This window comes from Egretta garzetta, unplaced genomic scaffold (genome assembly GCF_000687185.1).
Source record: "Egretta garzetta isolate BGI_Z169 unplaced genomic scaffold, ASM68718v1 scaffold3, whole genome shotgun sequence".
Taxonomy (NCBI): Eukaryota; Metazoa; Chordata; class Aves; order Pelecaniformes; family Ardeidae; genus Egretta; species Egretta garzetta.
The window spans coordinates 1,288,790-1,297,136 of record NW_009259099.1 but is presented as its reverse complement, the minus strand read 5'-3'; the positions used below and the strand labels follow the sequence as shown (position 1 = coordinate 1,297,136).

The 8,347-nt window shown below is 48.9% G+C and overlaps 1 non-coding gene across 1 annotated transcript in view; it reads right to left on the bottom strand.

The window, feature by feature from the left end:
- LOC104123000 overlaps positions 1–8,040 on the bottom strand; it is a 12,415-nt gene extending 4,375 nt beyond the window's left edge. The window contains exon 1 of the transcript XR_004841502.1: positions 7,812–8,040. This is a non-coding gene — a transcript (uncharacterized LOC104123000). The remainder of the gene's footprint in view (positions 1–7,811) is intronic.
- Positions 8,041–8,347: the final 307 nt, after the last annotated feature.

Here is an 8,347-nt window from a genome sequence, read left to right as displayed (position 1 = left end):
GTGCCCCCGTGTAATCCCTCATTTCTCATCCAGCCCCCACACAGCTCACCTAGCCCAGCTGTGGCCACTTATCTCCTACCCAGAGATGAACAGCAGAGCTGGGATGAAACCCTCCTTCTTCACCGGACACCACACTGACTGCAACCAGAAATCTGGCTTTAAAGAAAAATATCCACCTTGCAGGGTGGAAAATTCACAATTTGTGCTCCTTTGCATTGAATCCACCAAGTAAATCATGCAGCTGCTGCATTGTTAACCACCGAGATGTACTGTGAGGGGAAAGCACCTGTGGTCAGAGACGGGACCGAAATCCTTGTGTCTTGGTGTGGAAGAAGGGGTGATTTGGCTGCTCTGTCCCCACCCAAGACGTGGGGTCCCCAGAAAAAAAGAGAAAATCAGGTTTGTGGTTTTCTTGCATCACCTACCCCTCCCACAGGCATCATTGGCTGGAAGCGCCGAGTACGTACCAACTTCCCCAAAATTTAAAATTATGGGAAATCACGCCAGTTTCATTATTCAGTTTTGATATATAAGAAAAATTAATTCTCCAAAGAACTCTTAGCATCCATTTTTCCGCCTGATTTCTGGCTCCCTTAAAAGGCCAGAGAGCTGGTTTGCCTGGTTAGCTCTTGAAGCACAAAAACTCCATCATTTTACTTGTAGCACAGACAGCATTTAGGAAAAATCCTCTCTTTAATGCTGATCCAGTTACCCTCCGTTAGGAAATGTGTTTTGAAGTGGGATATTTCTGCACAGGATCACTGCTGTCTCGAAGCAATGACTCATAAAAATTACAGCCTTTGCACATTGACATGACGATTCTTACAAAAATGAGACCTCAAACCCCATTTCTCTCCCATTTCAGACTTAAAAAAACCAAAACAAACACAAACATATTTTTCTTTGGAATGAGTGAATTCTACGGATCGTGTTTCCTGAATCTACAGAATTCCTGAATCTACAGAATTCCTGAGTTTACAGAATTAAGTATCCGACTTATCTGCAACATAAATTCACTCGAGATAAAGTTTTGCAAAACAGACCGGGGGGGGTGGTGGTGTAAAAAGAAGACTTCTATAACTTTTGAAGTGCCTGGAGATAAGACTGTGGTTGTACCGGCTGCTGGGCAGTATCTGATGGCGGAGCAGGTCCTCACCCTCTCAGCACAGTTTCATAGGTTTGTACACCCATCTACATTCAGAACATTTTATTATGGGTTCTTCAGCTGCCTGGTTGCTTAAATATTTATTTGGTTAAAAGCCAAGTTCTCCACTTGCTGCCCTGGGGCCATGCAGCTATGTCAGGACATCCCACAAAGCCTCCTGAGATACCCAACGAGTGTCACGGGTGAAGACCAAACTGGGGCTGACCCTGGCAGGGGCTTTGCCAGAGCCTTCCCAAATTCAGCGTGGAAAACCCAAGTGCCTGTTGACTTGCTGCCGGAGCAATGATCTGCAAAACCTTCAGAAAAATTAGGTCAGCGGGGTTTTCAGTAACGCGACCGCTGCCCGCAAATGCCATCTCTGCAAGTGGTACCCAGAGCCGAAATCAGGCACCATCGGCTGGGAGGGATGCAGGAGGAGGCAGCCGGTGGCGATGGAGCCAAGCGTTATTGCAAGGCTAATAAAAAGGGCCGTCGGAGAGACAGAGTCAACCAATGCTGAATGTTTGAATGTTTTTTCCGCAAATGGGACGAAATCCCCAGACTCCAGTTATCCGGATACCTCTCAGAGCACAGACAGCACTCCGAGCCTTGCCCCTGAAGTGTATGAACTGCAGCTAAAGTCAAATTAAACTCAATTAAATTAAACCCCACAAACAAGAGCAAAAAAATCCACTTACACCCTCTGTATCAGACCATAAAGAGCAATCAGAATAATCTTAAGGAAGGCGGGGGCATGGGGTTTGCCAGCATCTCCTAATGTCTTCAGGATGAAAGTCTATTTAAAGGGTCTCTGTCACCAGCAGAGTAAGGATGAAAAAATTCACTGACTCACACGGTGACATACAACCTGATGCTACTCGACAGGCAGAACAGGGACCGGAGTGGGGAGGGGGGGAGGAAGGGGGATATTTTTTTTTCCATTACAGTCACTTTGCAATTAAATCTCGTTATTTCCCTTACAGTCCAGTTTCTGGTGTTCGTCTGGATCCTCCACAACAGCTACAGCTGAACAGAGGCAAGCAATAAAAGAGCGAAATGAAGAAGTTGGCAGTGGTACACTTGGGCCTCGCAATTTAAAAAGCTGAGTACATGGCAATTTGGCCGACTCTCTAAATGGTAAGATTTCCTTCCACACCCATCCCCTAGACATATTTAGAAATAGCTGCGCTACTGCCAAACCTCTCTACTCGTGGCAGCAAAAGGCAGCAAACCCTTCCTGGGGATTTCACCGGGTCTGTGTACGCAAATGCCTTCTCTGAGCATCTTCATGGTGCTACTGAGCATCCGGAGACTGTATCACGAGATGCTGGTGTCACCCCCCAAAATATCCCCTGACACGCTCGTGTGCATCTACCAGGACTCCATTTCAGCCCCACTATTTCAGGAAAAAATGCAACTTTATTTTCCAGTGGGGCTGGAAAGAAAAAGAAGTTTAAAGAGGCTTGCAATGGGGGTTTGCAATGGTGAGGAGTACCTCCAGACAGCTTTGCCTCCTGGAAAGCAACCGTGCCGGGGCTGCATGAACAGAGCCCTGGGAACGCTGAGCATCTCGCAGTACCAAAGGGTTTCAGTTTTGCAAAGGAAAAAAAAAAAAGCAACAAACCTAGCAGCTTTTTATAGAAGTTTTTTTGGCAACTGAGGGCGTGGAAATATTACAAATACTTCAGAAGTCAGAGGACGTTCTGTACTGGAGTGGAGACCATTTATAAAGAAAAAAAAAAAAAAGGTAGGGTCATATTCAGCGTCTAGACTGCTGGATGGTGTTGCCTTGCTCAGGCTGAGCTTGCATCACGCCGCTCCCAAATGCCACCGTCACCTCGTCTTGGGTTGCATTCTGTGGCTGGAGGGGGAAGCAAGGAAGACTGGTTATCGCCTTCCCATCAGTCACACAGCCTCGGGTGCCTTGTTATTTTGGGGCAGGGAGAGGCCCATCAGCCTCACGGGACTCTCAGCATCCCATCCCTCCTCTCCCGGCCCCGCAAGCTCCCCGGGGTGGGACCACCCTTACCCTATGCAAGAGGGGTCCCCAATTTCCTGGTGTCCCTCACCCCTGGGGAGCTGGGGACCGGAGCGAGACGGGATGCGGACATGGAAACTGCCGCTGCTCAACACAGGATGCTCCGCAGACTTCATTTTCCAAAACAGGTGATTAACTCACACGAAGCTCTTTGAGGATTACGAGGCAGGAGCTGGGTGTGATGCCCTACCAGCCTCTGGGGAAAAAAAAAAATAGACCTGAAGGGAATTTCTTCATCTTGTACAGCCTCAGGGCGGGTAAGGGAGGGAGTAGTCATGAATTTTGGAGTGTTTCCTCCCAGAGTTGCCTCCTCCCAGCATCAGCACCACGTCCTCCTCCCAGTGCTCCCAGCTGCCACCAGCACCAACTGCTCCTCTGCTCAGGCTGGAGGGCAGCGTAAGTCCCAAATCTTCACAGCCAGATGAAGAGGAGAAGGATGCAAGCTTTTACCCCATCACAACATCCCCCTGAGCCCCGCGGCTCTGCACCATACGCTGTTTTCCCCCGAGAAGCAGCATCACCGGGGCAGGAAACGCCGAGGCATGGGAAAAAACCTTCACACTTGCATCTCACTGTTTGCTTTTCCTCTCCCACGTGCCCACAGAGCAGCAGCGGATTCTGCCTGCAGTCCCTTACTGCTCCCGGGACACATGGAAAAAAAATATAGGCAGCAGCAGGAGAAAGGGGATGCTGTAAAGCAACAGCTTAAGGGCATGAGCAGATGTAAGGCATCCGCTGTCTTGGCATCAAATGAAGCCACTGTGGAGGAAAAGAGGATTTTTCCACTCGTAGGATGACGGGTTAGAGGCAGCTCCGCAATGAAACTTCTTCCCCAAAAGGGCTGTCAGGCGCTGGCATGGGCTGCCCAGGGAGGTGGTAGAGTCCTCATCCCTGGAGGTATTTAAAAGAAGGATAGATGAGGTGCTTAGGGCCAGGGTTTAGTGGTGGGATGGCAGGGTTAGGTTAAAGGTTGGACTTGATGATCTTAAAGGTCTTTTCCCACCAAAGCGATTCTATGATTCTATGAAACTATTGTGGAGGAAAAGAGGATTTTTCTGCTCGTTGTTATGTAGGATGATGGGTTAGCAGGAGCTTTGCAATGCAGCCCCATCTCCCCAGATCCCACTTTCCAGGATATTCCCACCCACACCAATAAAGTGTTGACTGCAGCCGCGCCAAATTGCATTTGTGGATTTGATGGGCTCTCTGCTGGGCAGAAACATCTCCCCAGCAGGACGATGAGAGGAGGGGGGCAGGCGGGAGCCCCGCAGGCAGCACCCATCCCAACCTCTGTGCCCCGCTGCTGGTCAGGCAGCACAAACCCCTGCCTCTCCAAAAAAAAAAAAAAAAAATTAAAACAAAAAAAAGTGAAGTTTTACTTTCTCTTTCTCTGGTCTTTAATTGCAGATCAAAGCTGGCCCTTCAGGCCGGCGTCGCCTGCCAGCAGCTGCTGCTGGGCAGGCTTCCAGGCCACCCTTCGGGTGAGGGCTGCCCATCCCATCCACCGTCCCGCTCCTCTCCTCCTGCCTGCTCCTCCCTGCTCCTACCGCAGGCAGGGTCAATCGCTGCCATTAACCCTCCCGACCGGTTGCTGTGGGAATTGAGGGGCTGCAATCCAGCGACTGGGAATGAGATCGGGGTTTTTTCCGGCTTCGCACGACCTCCAAGAAAGCGAGGGATGTGTGAGTGGCTCCAGCATCTTCCCACAGCCACCTCCGGGCTGCCCCCGGGGAGCCGCAGCCCGGCCGGCGACGGGAGCTGCTCTTTGCAATAACTTCACTCTCCATAAGAACAGAGATTTTTCTTTAAAAAGCAACCACATACTGCAACGGTGACACCTCTGGGTACAGTTTAAATATAAGAAAAGGCACAACCCTAAATAATTCACCCAAGTGTGTTCCTGCTCGCGTAGAGAGGATTTTATACGTGCAACCAGCTAGTGTCCCGGCAACATGAGGAATTACTTAAATTACTCATTAATCATGACATATGCTAAAATTACTGAAGTGTGTAATTAAATGCTCCGGGGTCAAAGACAGCAAACAGGAATAGCCAAAATATGAGCAACTCACAAGGACAGTTCTGTCGGCTGGACATTGGTCCAGCCCACACTGGACCCTAACTTTAGAAATCAAGGGATTTGCAGAGACAAGAGCTATGCTGTTAGGGCAGGGACGACTTCTTTCCCCTTCTACCTTGAAATATCTACTCAGTTTTCCTTGGGGAGTCAATTAGCATGATGAATACAGGGTATGAGTGCTCTCTGAAGGCAACGTGAGCAGAGATGCTGCAGAGGGCAGGAAAAAGTAATGGAGAAAAATGGGGCAGCGTAAACAAAAACCTGGAGGGGGAAAAAAAAAAAAAAAAAGATGGAAAGAGGAGGGTTGGGAAAGTGTTATAGCATGGTCTGCAAGACCCCAAGAGAGGGTTGTGTTGGAGGAAAAGGAAAATGCAAGCTCCCCGGGCTGCCACAAGGAGCTGGGATGACCCCACCACCCTACAGCCGCTCTAATATTTGGCAAGCTGCGGTGGGCAGCGAGGTGCGGGCAGATATCCCTTGTGCCTTCCAGGAACAAAACACCCTGTGCAAATTCAGCACGACACCCCTGGGGTGATTTCTGCATGCCAGAAAGCAGCAGCCCCTCTCGCCCAGCAAGCGCGTGACCTCCTGGTGGAGATTAGCTCCTGCCTCCATCACTGCTCGGCTCCGGGACCCCGTGCTCGAGGACGTGTCCGACCCACGGCACAGCACCAAGGGCACACACGGAGGCAGAAAGGACAGGCGGTGACAGGGATTTGCATGGAGTGGTTTGGTGTTCGCCCCAAGTAGCTCTTGGTTCATATATATATACGCGTGTGCGCGCGCGCGCGCGCGTGTGTGTGTATATATATATATATAAAAAAAACTAAATATATAAATATATATGTCATGCCACTGCGAAGCTCTTCCCTGGACCACAAAGGTATTTGGACACCTATTACATATAGCTATAATACCTGCATTTGGACACCTATTATATAGAATTTTATATCTATACATGCTAAACAAGATTAAATCGCTGCGTTCAGCCATGTAGTTTCTGTCCAGCTCAGGCTGGTAAGAGTCGCTAAAAGGAGAGTGAAGTTTCCTGCAAAAATCCTGCTTTTCCCACAACTGGGAACATTTATTTTAGCATGTCAGATGCCATGGAAGGAAAAGTCAGAACCACCCTTGACAGATGTGTCCCCCCTGCCTGCTGCAGAGGCGCTGCTACCACAGCTGGGCTGCAGCTCTCCGAGTGGCTTTTTTCCCCCTTCCACATCTTTAAATATTAGCATTATTCTGCTGGTTTGTTCATAAATACGCCGAGAGCCCTGGAGTTGGATAAATAGCTGCTTCAGGCCCATGTAAGGTTCTGAAAGCTCTGCGGCGTCAGTGAAAGATCTCGTTGCGTGATTAACCGTATCAGAATTTCCTGACATGACTCACTGCTAGAAAGATTCATCGGCAACCAAGCGGACGTCTGTCTAGCACGGCATTAAAAATGGCAATGCGGGACGGGGAGGGGGAAGCAAAATCGACGGGGAAATGATGCTGGCTAAGCTTTTTCTATTTTAAGGAGAAATTGCCCAATATTTATATTTAAAAAAAAAAAAAAACACAACACCCAAACCAAAACCCAGGAAAGAAATAGCAAGGATTCATAATCAGCTATATATACCGACCTAACCACAGACGTGCTGGAGGCCACGCCGTAACACCGCACGTACAGCTGAGCCCTTCCTGCCTCACGAGATAACTGGGTCAGCCAAGAGTAACCCTAGCTGCTTTTTGAGAGCAGAAATAGATTTACTACGGCCGAGGTCGGGTTGCAGGCTCCTTTCGGAGGGGAGCAACTGGGAAGGACACTGGTACGGAGCCCATGCCGAGCACTTGAGTTTCTCGGAGCTGAGTTACCATCTCCTGGGGTTTTTTTGCGGGGGGAGAAAGCAGCACCAGCTTCTGGGATAAGAAATTTGTGAAGATGGGTAAAAAGTGATGCACAAAAGCAGCAGCCCAGGACAAGCCCCGTGTACCTAGTAGGAAATGATCCACCCTTTCTTCTGGGGCTTCTTCTCAACAAGGGAAAGGAGCGTGAAGAGGAGTTGGGGAGGAGAGTGGGAGACTCGGTTCCTTCCCTCCACCAGACAGTTTTACAGTGAAGCATCATCGCTTAATCTCTAATATGATTTTCCACTAGAAGAGAACCCATGGAGCTGGCAGGTTTCCCATTTCAGGGTTTGTTTTTCATCTAGCACATAAATTTGCAGAAAAAAAAAATTATCACCCAACACCAGTGGCAAAACCAAGAACAGCCTTGCTACGAAACTGAGTTCAGCACAAAACCCAAATTTCCTCTTACGTTTGTGGTACGATCGGTCCCGTTATTTACGTATTTACACATAAAAGGTTAGATTTGCAAGGGAAAAACAGTGGACAGCCTCGCTGCTTGATGCCCAGGTGACCGTTGGGCGTTTGAAGCTGGAAAATAACAATTTAGTAAGTTTATGAGATCAGGACACAAGCTGAAGGACAGGCAGGAACCAAACCAAATGACGACCTCCCCACCAGCGGCTGGAAACTGGCGGCTTTTGGCACTTGCTACTTACTGAACGTTTTGCAGATGTCAGAAACCGCCTTGAAGACCCTGTCCGAGAAGTTGACTTTCACCTTGACGTACTTCATGTTGGGCAGCTGGAGGCGAAGCAGCTTGTGCTGAGGTGTGAACTGGAGCTTGGCATCAGCCTGTATCCCGTATTTGTCCAACGTCCAGTGCGTTTTAAGGAGCCAAGTTTTCTTCTTTTCCCACCACAGCGCGTGATCCGACCAGTCTTTCTTGACGTCTAGAACAAAGAAACCATTTTACCAGTTAACACCGGGACCAGAATTAGCCTTCAAAAGACAAAAGCAGTAGTTTAAATGCGCTTAAGCAAGAAGCAACTATCGATCCAAAAATGCTGGCAGCCCTTTTCAGCTACAAATAATTGCTTGAACTCAATAGCATCGAGAAGCCACCTTGGAGATAAAAGTAGGAAAGAACCCAAGAGGAATACGGGTGAGACGCAACGTGTCTGTGGATCACTCAGCCCAGTGGTGATGAGGCTGGAGCATGAAGCCAGGGAGTTCACAAACAGAATCACACAGA